The 15956-nt window shown below is 47.4% G+C and overlaps 1 protein-coding gene across 34 annotated transcripts in view; it reads left to right on the top strand.

Annotated features, from left to right (window-relative positions):
- The first annotated feature begins 428 nt into the window (after nt 1–428).
- Nucleotides 429–15956, top strand: part of EPB41L3 (erythrocyte membrane protein band 4.1 like 3) — a 96502-nt gene continuing 80974 nt past the window's right edge. For 4 of the 34 annotated variants that reach the window (XM_054815702.1, XM_054815711.1, XM_054815708.1 and 1 more), the window contains exon 1: nt 508–735. The gene's annotated coding sequence lies outside the window, so the exon portion shown is untranslated. Of the gene's footprint in view, nt 736–1575; nt 1776–3228; nt 3300–6685; nt 6810–15956 lie in introns of those variants that run through there. The other 30 variants (XM_054815724.1, XM_054815722.1, XM_054815719.1 and 27 more) reach the window with 20 other exon arrangements.

Here is a 15956-nt window from a genome sequence, read left to right as displayed (position 1 = left end):
AGTTTTATGTTACCCTTTCTGGATTGGGAGCCGATGTATGGCAGGACCTATATTTATTTCTGTTTTGGTGATGCTGTTGAGCGGAATAGAGTCCAGATTTTAAGAGCATGTGGTTTGTCACTGGAAATTAAAATTGAAAAGGGTGGTACACCCTGCCCTCCCAGCAAAAACCCCACGGGTAAATCAAAGCCAGACCTTGCCAGCACCCAGCTTGCTGGTTTTAAGTTCACAGGGACTCTCTCCATCGCTAGGGTTTGGCTGCAGTTGCAGCAGCTAAACTCATCTGTCTAAACAGATGAATTCATTTATCTGAGCCAAAACCGGGCCGGATCCCCCCGGACGCAGGTGGGGATCCCGGTGCCGGGCGGAGGGGAGGGCTGTGTGCCCGGGGAGCAGCCCCTCGGTGCCCCCCGCTCGCACCGCGGCAGCGGGCTGGGGGACTGGCTCTAGAAACCTGCCGGCATCCAGCTTTTGCCGTTCTCCGCGGCGTGGGCTTTTTTTTTTCTCCTTTTTTTTTTTCCCCTCTCTTTTTTTTTTTTTTTTTTTTCCCTTTCCTTTTTCCCTCCCTCTCTCCGGCGGAGCCTCCGCAGCCCTGATTTGCTGGGAAGCGGCGGAGGCTCGCTCTGGGCAGAGCCGGGCTGCGCTGCCGCTGCTGACGCGTGGCCGCCGCCGCCGGAGCAGCCCAGCGCCCCGGTACCGGTACCGCCGCCACTGGGTGCACCCGCCGCCGCCAAGGTACCTTCCCACCGCTCCCCCCCACCTCCCGGTGCGTAGTGTCCTCCCCGCAAGGAGAAGCGGGGATATGCCCGGGGGGGCGCAGGCAGATTGCATTCCCCCCCTCCTTTTTTTTTAAATATATACATATTTATATATAAACCCCTCATTTCTAGGAGCCATTTTTAAGTTAGCAGCTGCGGAGGGGGTCGGAGGGCGGTGTGTGCGTGAGGCCGAGATGCCCGGGGGGGGGGGGGCGCCGGGCGAGGCAGCGAGCGGTGCCTCCCGCAGAGCGGGGAGGGCGGCGGGGGCTCGGCGGGGGGCACCGCTCGCTGCGGCCCGGCGGAGGGGGGGACGGGACACGGCTGCTCCCGCCGCAGCTGTGCCAGAGGGGCGGCGGGGGGGGGGGGGGGCGGTGTTGCAATTTTAATGTTTTTTAGGGCGATAGGAATTTCTGTGGGAAACTGCTGTGGGCGGCAGAGGCACGGCGGGGGTTGTGTGTATGTGTGTCTGGTTTGGCAGGGCGCACCCCGGGCCCCCCCTCCTCGGGTGCCCGCTGCCCCGCTCACCTGGGGGGCACAGCGCCTGGGCAGTGCAGGGGGAGACGGCCCCCCCCAGCCCCTCCTCTCCCTCACCACCCGGCCGGGGCTGCGCGCCTTGCGGTGGCGGGGGGGGGCTGTTTCCCTCCCTCCCCCCCCCCCCCCCCCCCCCCGGGCCGTGGCTTCTGCAATGCGGTGGGTGTGGTTATGCACGGAGCACATCGCAGCCCCGGACCGCTGCAGTGGCAGCGCCGCGCCGCCCCCACGGCCCCGGCCGGCAGCGAGGGGCCCCGCCGCCCGCGGGTGTCTGAGCCGCCGGCCCGGGACTGCTCCGCCCCGCGCTGCCGGGGCCGCCCGGGGGAGGAATCACGCGTGGGGCGGGCGCGCGCCTGTCTGCCTGACTCGGCGCGGGCTTCCAGGTGCGCTGGAGCAGTGGCCCGGGCGCTGCGCCCACACCCCACTCCCCCACACCCCACTCGTGTCCCCGCGGAGCGCGGCGTGGAAGTTGCGGTGCTCGGCCAGGTCTGTGGGGAAAGGGAAATAGAGAACCCGCGGGTGTGGCCGGCAGGAAGGCTGTGCGGTCCCGTCCCCCTGCATCCCGGCTGCGGGCCGTCGCACTTGGGTGACCAGAGAGGGGCTGGGGGGGGGAATAGTATTTGGTCTTTTTATGTGTTCATAGTTTTCATTCCGAGTTGAAACTTTACCATATACACCGAAAAGCTTGAAAACTTGCCCTCCTGTGATCATCACAAGCAGCAAAGTATTCTGCCCTTGCAGCTTCTTGATTTATTTCTGTTGCGGCTGTGCTTGAGGAGGAGAGCGTTCAGTAAAGGTGATTGTCGCTCTGAATGCTGTTTGCCGGCGTGTGCTTGTGTTTGAGGCAGGAGTGGAAAGTATTTTCTCAACTCGACATGCTTGTCGCTTGTAAGTCAAAGGGAAAGTACCTACGACGTTTGAAGTCTTTTCTGTCAAAATGATTGCAAGCCAGAGGCCTGCTTGCCAAAGAAAAGCTCTGGGTTTAGGTGTGTCCCGCGTGCGTCTGTCCTTTTACAGCATAGCAATCTGAATGACATCTTTTTTTTTTTCATTTTACTTTTAATATTGTCAGCGTTTACCTGTGTCCATAGAAAGCTGAAAGATTTGTATAAAGAAAATGACTGTAACTAAATTTCACAGGAAATGAGGAAATAAGGAGAATATGTAAGTTTTTGATCAGTAAATCTTAGTCAGATGTGATTGAGTATATGCTTTTCCTCTAAAGCTATGGAGAACAGTCCTTTTGTAGAGTATTAAAAGGTCACAATCATCCTGCTGCATCACCGATGTGGTTAAATTCAGGAGCCTTGCTGCACCTGTGTGTGTACATGCATAATATAGGATAGGCGAATACTGCTATGCTGGTCTCCTTGGGTTGGAAAGTTTCAGCTCTAACGTGAGGATGAGACCTGCATGGCAATAAGGGGAGAAGAGAGCCCAAGAGCACCGCATTAGAGTAAGAGCCGCTGGAAGTTTATTCCTTACGGCACCGCTTGAGCAGGAAGGCTCCTTGAGCTGTCGGCATGCTGCAGACCTGCTTGCTGCAGCAGAGAACATGAAACGCACCGGGAAGTATTAAAAATACATTGGTTTTATTTAATCAGACCAGTACAGTCCGGGCCTCTCCGTGGACTAATTGCACGCAGTCGCATCCTTCTGTTAATGATGCAGCTGATGGCCCTTTCTCCCCAAAGACTGCCCCGTATGACGGAGGAGCTGGTCGGATGCATGTCAGGAGCTCATCCGATGGGAGCCTCCTTCTGCGGTGGGTAGGTTTAGCCTTTGGGAGGAGGAGGAGGAATAGTGGGGGGGCTGCAGGGTGTGGCACCATCCCCAGTTCCCCCCGTGCCTCCGCCTTGGTGGCTCCTTGCAGGGTAGGGCTGTGTCTGTCTGCTGGGGAACTGCAGCAAAACTGGAGGAGTCTAATTTTAGTTGGGGTTTTATTCTCTCTTCCGAGAAGGAGCAAGTGAAGGTGAAGCTACAAATTACGTAATTTTTGAATTAAACAGGGTGAGTTCTTTTTTTGTCTGTAGTGGAAACCTGCTGAATATTTACTCTTTGATGAAAAAGAATTACTGTTCACAGGTTTTTCTTTGAAGGCTGGGGAGGTTTTATAGATAATATGGGCACTGGTGGTAGGTTTGACCCACAGTAGCGGGCTCACACCTATATTTGTAAGATTTGTTGTTTGGTGCGATGGTTGTGCATTCCTTGGGGGCTATGTAAGGGTATTTTTTTAAATATGTAAAATGTCATTACTTTGTATTTCAGGCATGATCTTGAGTTAACAGAAAGTTCGTGAAATGTGTTAAATGTGTTATTCATGGTGGGTGACATTCAGGCTTGTTTCATGAAAATCTCATGTACCAGTAAATGACTGCTTGTTGTCTCAGCGAAAACATCAAACCATTTATAAGCTGTTATAAAAGAATACTTGTTTCTCATGAGATGAAGCATCAGCTTTATTTCTCAAGCTACAGCATTTTAAACTGTGTGACTTGATCACATCGAAAAACATCCTGGGGTGAGAATCTGTGTAGATTCAGTGCACACTCGATGTATGTTTGGCTTTGAAGACAAAGGGTCGATCTGTGCAGGGAGGGATGTTTCGTGAGTCTGCAAGATTGTGCTTTTTCAGTGTGTATAGCATGGCCCCGGGATACTGTGGTTTAGCATCTTATCACATTTTTAACTGGAAATATGTTATGACTGCACAGTTTGAATTTTCAAAGTGTTTTGTTCAAACGTAATTTCTCTCTAATCAAGTGAAAATAAATGTGTGCGTATAACTGAAAAATAGGATTGCTGTCAACTAAGCTAAAAATTAAGCTGAAAATGTGTTTATTCCGAAGGATCATGATGGATTGTTTTTATTTGGGACAGAAGTTACAGAGTATGTAAAAGATTGTTACCCAGAACTAGATTTAAATAAGTATTGCTAAGCAGCTTGGATCAGTACGGTAAAGGAAGCCTTTAAAAAAGATGAACTGCTGAAAAGATGATGGATTAGCTAGGTTTTATCACGTTTCTGTTAATTTTTAATCTCCAGTATTAGCCATTTCTAATGGTTGGGGAATGGTCCAAGTCTAAATGTCTATATGGGCACACAGCACTTCCTCTCACATTAGCTGCCTAGAAACACCCAAAAAAAAATAATGCTTGTTTTCTTTGGAAAGGTCTCAATTTCTTAAAATGAACGGCACAGGTAGTAGAGAAGAAGAGTGTAAGCACTTACCTTGGCTTCAGTAGGAGAAATCCTACGGCCCCTTTGCGCCTGCCCCTGCCAGTCTCAATCACTGTCACCATGAGCATTGGTGCAGAGGAAACTCGGGAGGATTGTTGAGGACTAGATATCTGTGGAAAAGCAGAAATGGGTCAGTATTTGGGACAACTGAGTTAATCTGAGAAAATGTACAGTATAGGCAGCAAACTCCGTATCTCCTACACCCTTCCCGAGTAATTGATATAACGCAATTTGAGTAATTGTCAGCTTTTTGTCTCTGGAGGAAAATGAAATCTTTACTTTTTACTTGGTCTTTGATTGTATCAGCAGAGCTGGTTGTTCTTGAACAAAACAGATAAAAGAAAAGGAAAGTATAATAATTTCTAAATCACAAATCCGTTTCATTCTATGTGACACAGTATATGAAAGGGTAATACATAAATAAAAGTTTAAAAAGTACATAGAATAAAAAAAGAGGGACCCCTCCCCCCTTTTTACATAGACCCCTTAAATTTTTACCCTTTCCTTTATAGATCTTGGAAATACTTTGTGTGCCACAGACAGAGAATCCCTTTCAGTGGCTTCACTACCTATCAAAACTGATCTGTTGGCAAGCTGAGAAACAAAAGAAGTACTGAAATCTGCATGAGGATCACCCACCAGATGTTTGATCCCACTGAGAAAAGTCTTTATAGTTCAGAGGGTTAAAGAAGAATGTGGAAACCAGGGACTTGGAGTGCGTGTGGGGGGTAAAGGGCTAGAATAAATGTAAAGCATATGTGAATATAAAGAAGAATTCCGGGAAGTGTGTGGGGGAATGTAAAGAGAAAAAAGCGGGATGCAATTTTGGATACATGCACGCGTGCATGTATTTGTGTGAAATGTGTGTTTATTGATCAATGTGACGGAATAGCGCTGCTTTAATGGGTTAGAGGCGGGAGAAGAAGGCTCCCGTGTGGAATGGAGAGTGTTGATGTTTCTGCTTTCAGGCTGTGTGATGATCTGAACTACCAAGGTATAGCATGCATCTGTGGCTTGGCTTTTATTGCAGCCGTTTTCCTAAAACAGGGGCCGGGTTTTGATCCCAGATGGGCTGCAGGTAGCGGGGCGGGGAGTGTATTTGAGATGGGAACAGCTGACCCCGGCAGACTCCTGTTTGGAGCCCTGTTGATGACCCAGTTCATGGGAGAGAAGAAGGGCAAACACCCATCTCCTGGGCTGTGTCAGACCAGACCAAGCCACGCACTTAGGCCTGTGGTTTTGCTGTTCTCTTCAGTTGCGTCCCGCTCCCCCAGCCAGGCTCTTGCCTCTCCCTCCCACCACACACCCCCTTCCCCCGGCTGCGGTCACTGGTTGTGCCCCTTCCTTTGGGCAGGAGCCTCTGGCACCGTCCAGCCTTCCCATCTCCCAGGAAGGTGGCCGAGCACCTACCCCCCTTCCCTCCTCCCGGTTTGGGATTATCCCTCCGCACTCCTCCTCCTCCTTCTCCTCGCCTCACCCCACCCCTTGCAGTGGCTCAGACTCAGCGCTCCGCACCTCCCCGGAGGAGGTGAGTAAATCCTGGGAGACAGCCACGCACCGGGGAGCACCAGCGGCCTTTCCCTGGTGGCAATGGAGCAGGAGTCGTCCCTGGTGGTGGAGGTTACCTTGTTTACTCCTTATGAATCTCAGGACAATTATGTGTAACACCTCCTGGTTTCCTAGGACGTACTGGCTGCAAATAAAGTCTTGTTTAATAAGCCAGCAAATGCAAACAGACTGTGAGGAGGGGAAAAAAAAAAAAAAGCAAAAAAAAAAAAAGCTCTTCCAGACCTAGGAAACATATGCTTACGCTGAGAGACCTGTTCTTGCACCCTGACTCGCATCGGGGAGTATCTTTATCTGCCAGTCTTCCCACAGAAATCGGTAAGCCTGTCTGTGAAACAAGGCTCGATTCAGTTTAGATACAGGTATCAAAATCTGACCCTACCAAATCGCAGCTTAGGTCAGGAAGCTGTAATCTCTCTAAGGACTCTGGAGATGATTACTTCACTGGGTCTGCTGAATTCATCGCTGTTTTCTTTCGATTAAATTACCGCTGTTGCAGAGGAAGGGTTGGAGCAGGCAGTGCTCGGCCCCTCTGCTCCCCAGCACGATGTGATGGCTGCGGGTGCCCCCCCAGCTGCGCTGGAGTCAGTGCACGGACACGTACACCTACACAGAGAGAAACATTACCGCTTGCCTACGGGAAGTTTTTGCAGCCAGAAACCTAGTACCTCTGGTTTGTTCCTAGTAGTGGTTCTTAACCTTACGTATCGGTAAGTACGAGGTTTGATAAAGGTAAAGATGGTGGGTGAGGTACAAAAGCGTGCTCTCAGGAAAGCAGGGTGGTTTCGGTTTAGCCGGATGGCCTCGGCAGGCCAGGCGCTGCTTGCACGAAGCCCTTTGCACGGGGCGTCTGGCACCGGCGTTGGCTGGGGAGGGCGACAGGCAGGTGCCCCGTGGGAGGTCAGCACGTCCCCTTGTCCCCAAGCAGCAGTAAAACGTGGGTTTCGCTCCCGCTTCAGGGGCTGGCGCTGGGCAAAATTGCCTCTTCTTGTAAGCAGGTTTCTTAATTGATCGCTTCATTATGGCAGTAGGTGGTTGGATAACCATGCGGCTCGCTAGGCGAGCGCCGGTGTAAAATCTTGAGAGCAACGGTGGAGTGAGGGGCTCAGCTGCGGGCTTGAAAGGTGAAGTGAGGTGGCAGGTTTTTTATCTTGGAATTCATCTTTTCCATTTTTTCTGCCTTTCTCTTTTGGATCATTCCAGAAGACTGAAAGTTTTGGTTAATTACATGTGCTTTAAGGGAAACACTGTAATGTAGTTTCCACTTACTGGAGCATTATTCTTGTACAGCTGGAGCTGGCAGCCTTTCATTCCCTTACCACCTCCTTTTTCTCCTAAAAATAGCAGCACACTACAGTGGGATTACAGGAGAGGCAGAAGAATGTTTCCTGAGCAACAATTTTTGCCGGATGGTGGTTGTGGTAGCATCAAGAGCAGATTTTGGGGGAGTCGGAAGGAGATATAAATAGGAACAGAACGAAATGGGATGGAGGCAGAGCTGGGGTGGAGAGGACGAGGCTGGTAGGCGGGAAGCGACCGGACGGTGAGGTTCACTGGGCTGTGTAACAGCCTGCCCGGGGAATTGGGAGAAACTTCAGCACTTGAATCATTTAGGAGTTGCCGAGACAGAGCACTCAGCAGCCCCGTATGGGTAACAACCTCACAGTGCGGATAGGAGGCGCAGGCAAGATGACCTAATTTCCATCTCTGATTTCTATGATTTATTAAAGAGTTTTGCAGGCTTTCTCTTAGCAGGCTTAGAGTTGGAATTTGAAGCATGGCAATTAGGAGGGTCCTTTAATACTTTGCCAGCGCGCTGTCAGGGTTTGATCACTTACTTGCAGGGGTAGCGAGCTAAGTGTGGGTAATTCACTGTGGCAAATGGAGGTTGCGGACAGGCTCTACTCCGGTGTAGGTCTGTTGTGGACACTGGTTTACATTCTGTGCTCAGTCCTGCCCTCAATGCCACTAGTCCTATATGTAGGTTATGCATGTGTATGTAATGACAATAAGTAATGTGTTCATGTGCTATAGTAAATATCTTGGAAAAAGTGAAAGTAAAAAAAATCGCCACCACCCGCAACCACTTCTCATGCCACCCTATTTAATGACACCCTCAAGAGCTAGAGAATAGTTGATTTGTCTTAGTTTATTCTGATCTTGGGAATCCCTTTCCGCCTGTGATGGGCTGGAGAAGAAGAGGCAGCAGACAAGGCGTCTGCCCCCACCGCTTGTCCAAGGCAGGGAGAAAAGACAGCGCCCACCGCCTTCATCAATATATTGAAATATATTCAACTAGGCTTTCCGTCTGCATAAACCGTGTGCCTGCTTGCATTTGCACATAAGTAAATAGGTTACAGAATTAATTATTGTGATGGTGAAATACTGATATCGCTAAAGTTACTTGAAAAGCCTGCCTTTCTCTTCAGAGTGTTGATGTTGAGGTTATTATTTCTGATCTGTACCCACTCTCCACAATTCTTGCAAAGCCAAACCAAACCATCCAGAATTTCACGTTTAAAGTTCAAAAGGGTTTTATCCTCGTTTGCTAGTGATGTGACACAGATTTCTTGACTTGTTCTTCATTGTGCGAACCCCAAACTATTTTTCTTCCGTTCACATCACATATAAACCATGAATATTGTACTTTGCAGTTTCTCTACTAACTGCGGAGCAATAAAGCCAGTCCTTTTCTCAGCCTGAGGGGACAGTGATCGAATTAAGGACGCAGAACTGAAGAATAAAAACAAGTTCCTTCTTTTTAAACTTTTACCACCTTCCCAGTGCTTTGCTATTGGAACAGACCTAAATCATCTCTTGCCAGTATATGGCAAATGGCATGGTTTTGGGGTTACCCATGGAGGCAAGCGGTTGTAGTTTCTATGTTGCACTGGCCAGAAGGATACCGGACTGGGTGCCTCCAAAAAGAGGGACCCTGAGCAAAGAAATCTCTGGGCAATTACACCCTTGGGACCCACACACCCGCCCCTCATGCGCCCTTCACACGCTGTCCACGCGTCCTTTAGTCCAATGGTGATTTTTGGTCTGGAGTCTTCTAACATCTAATTGGATTCTTCTTCAGTGTCCAGGCAGGCAGGCTCTTACCTTGTTGACTTCAGTTTCTGCAGTTTTCCCCAAAGGCTGGAGCCTCCTTATCTTCTGGTTTAGAGTCCTTGTGCACCTGCCCTTGCTGGTGGAACATGGAGAACTGAAGAGTCCCAGACTTGGGAAAAACACTACCGAGACTTTAGTGTGATATCAAAATACTCTGCCACACTAAAAGACTAAACACAGCACTGCACTAGCTGTTAGGAAAACTCCTAGGAAAATTACTGAGAAAAATACCTCTATCGCAGCCTAAAGGCTTCAGCAAATCTAGCTACTCATGCTAAGTAAAGCTAAGCAAACAGCCCAATTCACACTCTATTGTATTCCTAAGTGATTTATTCTAATTAAAACCTACTTATTTATGTTAACTAATATCCCTCAACAGTTATTGCACTTTATTTTGCTGTTTGCCTGTGTCCTGCATTTTCCATCATCTGAGGCACTGCTTTCTAACTCTTGCCAGTGTTTCTTCTGTCTTAAAGCAAGGTAGCTGGTATGAAAGAAGATGCCCCCTGTGACCTTCTATCCTGTGATCTTGCTTTGAAGAGCACAATCAGTGTAGTTATGCTTTCTTCTTCTGACCAGTTTGTGGAAATTGATACGAGGGTTTAATATCTCCATAGATTCGTAAGAAATCTTGCTGTGCTTTTTTTTCTTTTTTCAGTAAAAAAATGTTGGTGTGCAGTAGATGAAGCAGCAGCAAGCCATCATGTTATAAAGATACAAATTGCGCTAAGAAGATATCTGCCATTCTCTAGCTTTCATGCAGTTATAAAGGGATAAAACAGATACATTAACTACATACTACATTACATAGTTTACTTTTTTTTTAAGGCACACCAGGGTTATCGTTGTTCCTGACTGCAAGTCTGCTTCCTTGATAATGTCCTCTGCGCCTTGGATGTTGTAATAAGAAAAATTGCTGCAGGATGGGACTTGGCAAACAAATCAAGGTCTCGGCCAAGGAAATGCATTATCTGTTCATTTTCTAAGCAAAACTAGTTCATCCGAAGTGAGTGTTTTGTATCTGGTTTCCACTGGCTGTATTTTGATTTTGTAATGTAGATGTGATAAGCAATTATTTCTGCTTATGTGCCATTGTTTAAAAAATACTAGTGGTTAAATATTTCTTAATTAAATGTTGGCTGCGGAGCCTGAAAGAAACTGTCGAGAAATTCAGAAGGGATAGCACAAACATTAACAAGAGTCTGAATAAGTGTTTACATGATGAATAGGATTATTTCCTACTTGGAAACATACTAGTTGGAGTTGGCTGGGCAGAAGCCACTCTTTGACTGGTGGCATGTTTAAGCCCAACATCTTCAGATTCTGAAGTGAGGAATCCTCTTTCTGGTGGTACTTAGCCTTTGTTTTAAGACCTCATATAACCTACTCTAATCTAGTATTCTGAAGTTATAGAATCACAGAATGGTTTGGGTTGGAAGGGACTTTCAAAGACCATCTAGTTCCACCCCCCCTGCCATGGGCAGGGACACCCTCCACTAGACCAGGTTGCCCAAAGCCCCATCCAGCCAGGCCTTGAACACTTCCAGGGAGCCAGGGGCAGCCACAGCTTCTCTGGGCAACCTGTTCCAGGGTCTCACCACCCTCACAGTGAAGAATTTCTTCCTAATATCTAATCTAAATCTCCCCTCTTTCAGTTTAAGGCCATTACCCCTTGTCCTATCACTCCATGCCCTTGTAAACAGTCCCTCTCCAGCTTTCCTGTAGGCCCCTTCAGGTACTGGAAGGCTGCTATAAGGTCTCCCCGGAGCCTTCTCTTCTCCAGGCTGAACAACCCCAACTCTGCTGCTTCCCTAGCTCAAGGATGTTCTTTAGTAGCTCCTGGGGCTGGTAGCTGACTGCTCTGCTTGATCCTTTGTTGTAGGCACCGCAAAGATTAATAATTCAGTTTGTCAGGTGAGAATTTAAATTGCATCAGTCACACCTCTTGTGGAGTTATCCTGTGATTAAAACTGACAAACAGTTTTCAGTGAAACACTGTTTTCGTGTTCTCCTAACCTCTCAAAGCATTCATATTTGAAGCTTAAGCGTGTTACGTGCACTCTTCAAAATTCACATTTAAAAGATATGTTTGATGTAAGGAGGGAGGAAAGCTTCACCTACAGTTTAGATAGAACTGAAGGCATATTAATTTCTACTTACAATATTGACCTTTCTTTCCTTGCTGCTAGGAACAAGCCATAGCTGTCCAAGCTTTGAATTTTTGCACCTGTCTGGTATGATCTCTTCGCTGAGCAGTGATGCTTTTAGACTTGACAGACCCAGAATCATTAATCTTCTGGTAGCCTTCCAAAATAGCCTTACGGTAGCTGATAAATCCTGTGCAGTTATTGAAATATTTTGCAACATTGAACCGCCCTCAACCAGCAGGATAAAATTGAAACCGAATGCGTTCCTTTCCTGAAGGTGCCCCTGTTTCCTGTAAACAGCAGGTAACTTCCAGCGAGGCTGCAGCCTTCATCCCCAGTGAAAGCAGCCCGCGGTTTCGGAAACGTGAAAGCTGGATCTAAGCACTCGTTTTATCTCTGCCACGTGAGGCAAAAGGTAAAAGCCAAAGCACTCTGCGATGCCTAAACACGTTGAGAGGAGACGCGGGGGTGTCTGACCCCAACATCCCCGCGTCTTCATCAGCAGGCGACGCGATGGCTGCGGGCTGGTGCGCCGCCGGGATGGCCGGTGGACGCTCGCCAGACGTGTTATGAATGGAGCCCGCTCGGTGTTTGTAACGATAGCGCTTCGGCACTCGAGCAAATGTTGCCCTACGCTGTAACAGAGAGTATTTGGAGATGTTGGCTTCGGTTTTGCAGTGCGCGGAGTTGCAGAGCTCTGGGATTGAGGATGCCGTGCGCGGTCATCCAGCGTTCGGGTTTGGGGTGGGCTCAGAGGCTCAGCAGGTGTCCCAGACACTTGGGGTCACAAACGTAACACGAGTTTGTGGCTATCTGGTGGGGTTTTCTCATCCTGGATCCGCGGGGCTTGTGGATCATCGTTCTCCTGAAGCCCGTGGTGTGTGTGCACAGGGTGATACGCATCCCCCAGTCTGCTGTATTCGGCCGTGCCCCCGTGTCCTCTTACGTCGTGTTAAGCCAGAAGTACAGCGTTTGCTTCAGACATCTTCTCCCTTCCTTTTTCACCTGTGAAGCCAGTAATTTTCTAATACAGTATCGAGTCCTCTTGAACACTGTAACAACATTATCAAAAACGTTACCAACCATCTCTGCCCTTCATGTAATGATTTACAGGAATGTGAAAAACAGATTTGCAGGACTGAAGTCCTAACCCCAACTTACTTTTGCAATCTAAAGTAAGATGTTTGGTTTTTCATTACATTTATTCAGGAGGTCTTTCCAAATCCTAATTCTTTCATTGCAGAGCTGCTGTTTAAACTTTGGGCTTTGTAAGCGATGGTGGTTATACAGTTCTTTCCCATGTATTTTCTGTGTAAAATGTGGAAGCACTTGCAGCTTTTATCCCATCAGTTTTCAAACCTTTGCACTCCACCTGTTGGCACTGTAAAAATGCATTAGTTTAATAATTAAGATAATACTACTTGGCCGTTTAATTTCTCTAGTAAAAGATGGGACAAGTTGTAAGTGAATGGAAGGGTTTTAAGGCTAAAACCTGTAAGTGTAAGAGGCTTTAGTCCTAGCCCATGATCTTGGAAATTGGAAAAAGAACTTTTTAGGGACTACTTAGAAACAAATGATGGATATTGGCGCCATCTCTGAGTGCGGCAGCTGGGAAGTTTAATTATAGGCTGGAAAGTCAGTTAGGGATTAAGGAAAGTGTTAGCAGAAGGGGTGAATGCTGATGACAGCTGTTTGCTGTAGGCTTCAGGGAGGCAAAGTACATATAGAACATAAATAAAGTGTAGGGCCAAACATATGCTGGCTTTGAGCATTCAAAATCTCCAGGTCACTTGTGCCTTGAGACGTGAACCTGGTTTATATGAAGTTATTTTAAAGGCTCGCACACGCGGAGAGGTGTGCATAGAGGGGGGGCAAAAATTCCTGCCTTTGTTTCAGAGCATGAGCGAGCTTGTGTTCGCTGTTGGAAAACGGCACCTGGGCCAGGGATAAATATAAACCCCGAGAGAAGCATGCGCCCGCGTCCGCATTAGGCGAGGGGCATTGGCCTGAGAGGAGGAGATCCCTACGGCGAAACGTTCGGGGCTGAGGACCTGACATCCACGTGCTTTGCGCTGGCTTTACTCTGGTCCCAAACAGCACGCTCACTGCCTGTGCCTGCCGAGACCTGCAAATTAACACCAGTTAGAAAACCCACGCCACCGAGCGTGGGGTTTGTGAGCACACTGTAGCTCGTGTTGCAAACCCACACCGGTAGTTTGAGGGAAAATTCCAGATCCTTTTGCCTTTAAAAGTTTATACATGGGGAAATAGTTCTGCATCTGCTTAGGGTACCTATAAATCTTCTCGTATAGATCAGGCACCACTGCTGAGATTAGTAATGGTGCAAATTGCTAGGGCAGTTCTAGCCCATACAGTGTTAAGGCTGAATCAGTCTTCCCTTTCTGTCATTTTTCTCAGTTTAGGTTTTTTCATTCAAGTACATTCGATCTGGTCTGAAAATAGCTTTTTTTTTTTTTTTCTATGGCACTTTTTTTTCACTATATAAATTTTGTTTGAATGAGGAGGAGTTGGAAGGGATGCGTGCCAGATTTAAGCTCTCTAGGTGCATACATGGCTTAACGAATCTGCTTTCTAACATACTACAGTAACCAGAGGTCATCCTCTGAGAGGACAAAGAATGATAACATGAGCTATCTTTAAAAAAAACCACCACAAAACCAACAAAAAACCCCCAAACCCCAAACACCCAAAGCAACCAAAAAAAAACCCACCACAAAAAACCAAACCAAAAATCCAGCCTTTTTGTTTTGAAGAGTGTTTGAAACAGACGTGCAATGGTGACTTGGTGGAGTTTCTATTCTTATACCGAAGGGCAATAGCAGATACGGAAAAGTTTGGATTTATCCCTGTTGGATGCGAGTTTTAAGATTGTCTTTTATTCAGCTGCAGTAATAGATGTGCTCTACCTTGCAGACTGCTGTGGCCTGAGCAATAAAGGAATAAACTAAGGCAATCGTCTTCCTCATAAAATCAAACTAATTTGAACATGTGGCATTATTATAATACGTTCCATAGATTTATAGCTGTACATGATCTTCCTTGACAATTAACAGCTCGTAGAGCACAAAAATGTGTCTAGTTTCATAAGCTACAAAACTGTCCCGTGTGAGACTTCTGGGTGTTACAACACTGAGGTTGTTGCAAAAAGGTAGTAATTCAGCCTTTCTACACATAATTCACTATGACCAGCCATAATGAATGTATGGCTGAAATATATAGGCTAGTACAGCCGGCAGCTTGAAAAGTAACAGTGGGATCTTCATACCAAAAATGGGCAGTTTTCGGGTATTTGCTGATTTTGGTTACAACTGGAGCTGGTTGGCAGTGAAGTGGCTGGTTATCCCACCGATGGTATTTTCTGTCCTCGCTGGGGCGAGCGTGGGCAGCACCCCGCGCTGGGTGGGTGCCGTGGCACGCAGGGGCTGCTGGCTCCCTCTCTAGCCCAAATGCTTCCCGCTCGCTGGGGACGGACAAAGGTATTTACACCTCCCTTTCTTGGAGGGCTTACGGTCCTTGGGAAGCTCTCTGGCAGTGGAAAGCAAGCACTTTATGTGGTATTTAAAATGCTGGACAAGAATTCACAGCAGGCGTTTCCTTTCCTCTGAAGTGTGAGCAGAGGGAGAGAAGAAAGAAAAAGCCCTAATAAAATACAGCTCACTTTAGGGATGGTGAAACTGAACCACTTGAACCCCTTTTACCTAAGGTTATGTCAGTGTAGGTCAAGCAATGCACTGAACTGCAGATGAAACAATAAGAAATAAAAAGAACCCTCATCTTCCTGAAGGCAGCACGCTTTTACGAGATTGTAAAAGATTACAAATGGGGTGAAACGGGGAAGAGCCTCGAGTCCGTGTGTTTTGGGAGTTGTGCCCTTTATTGTATGCTTGCGTGTGAGTGTGTATGTGTGAGCAAGAGAAGAAATCTTTAACTTGCGCAGTCTGCAGGCTGCTGGGATTTTGGGGGTTGTTTTAGTTTAGTTTTTTTCCCCAGTTGATTCTTTTTCCCCCCAGCTTGGAAAACCCATTAATTACAGCTGTAATTCTGAGGCTTAGATCCAGTTCTGGGTGGAAAGGACACTGCCATGTTTCTGGTCTTATTTAGTACTGATGGATTAGATTAAAAAAAAGTCTCAGAACCCCACCCTGAAATATTGCAAGCTGCTTTTCTTCTTAAGAACTCCTAAATATCCAAGTCCACACTTGCATCTACTTAAGCCAGCTTGAACTAGCTTCTCTGCAAGTTTTCAGTCGTCTGAACGCCAGCCATTGTCTAGCAACTGGTTTGAATGAAATGGTATCCTATATTGGCCTCTCAGCCCGGTCCTTGGCATCGTGTCCCCATGGGACCTTTACTGTCGGTACCAGGGACAGGAAGAATAGATGTTCTCCTCGGTGGTGTAACATAGGTTGGGGTTTTGTTCCCTCGTAAGAAACCAGTATCAAAACTGTTCTTAAAATACGGGTTAAAGGAATCAGCCTCACTCAGTCTTTTGATTTCCCATTTTTTCAGTGGTGAAGCATAGCGTGTAGTTCATCTCGTGAGTGCATTAAGATGCCCAGATTAACCTGAAATTGC

Source organism: Grus americana, chromosome 2 (assembly GCF_028858705.1).
Source record: "Grus americana isolate bGruAme1 chromosome 2, bGruAme1.mat, whole genome shotgun sequence".
NCBI classification, from domain to species: domain Eukaryota; kingdom Metazoa; phylum Chordata; class Aves; order Gruiformes; family Gruidae; genus Grus; species Grus americana.
This window is presented reverse-complemented; position numbering and strand designations above follow the sequence as displayed.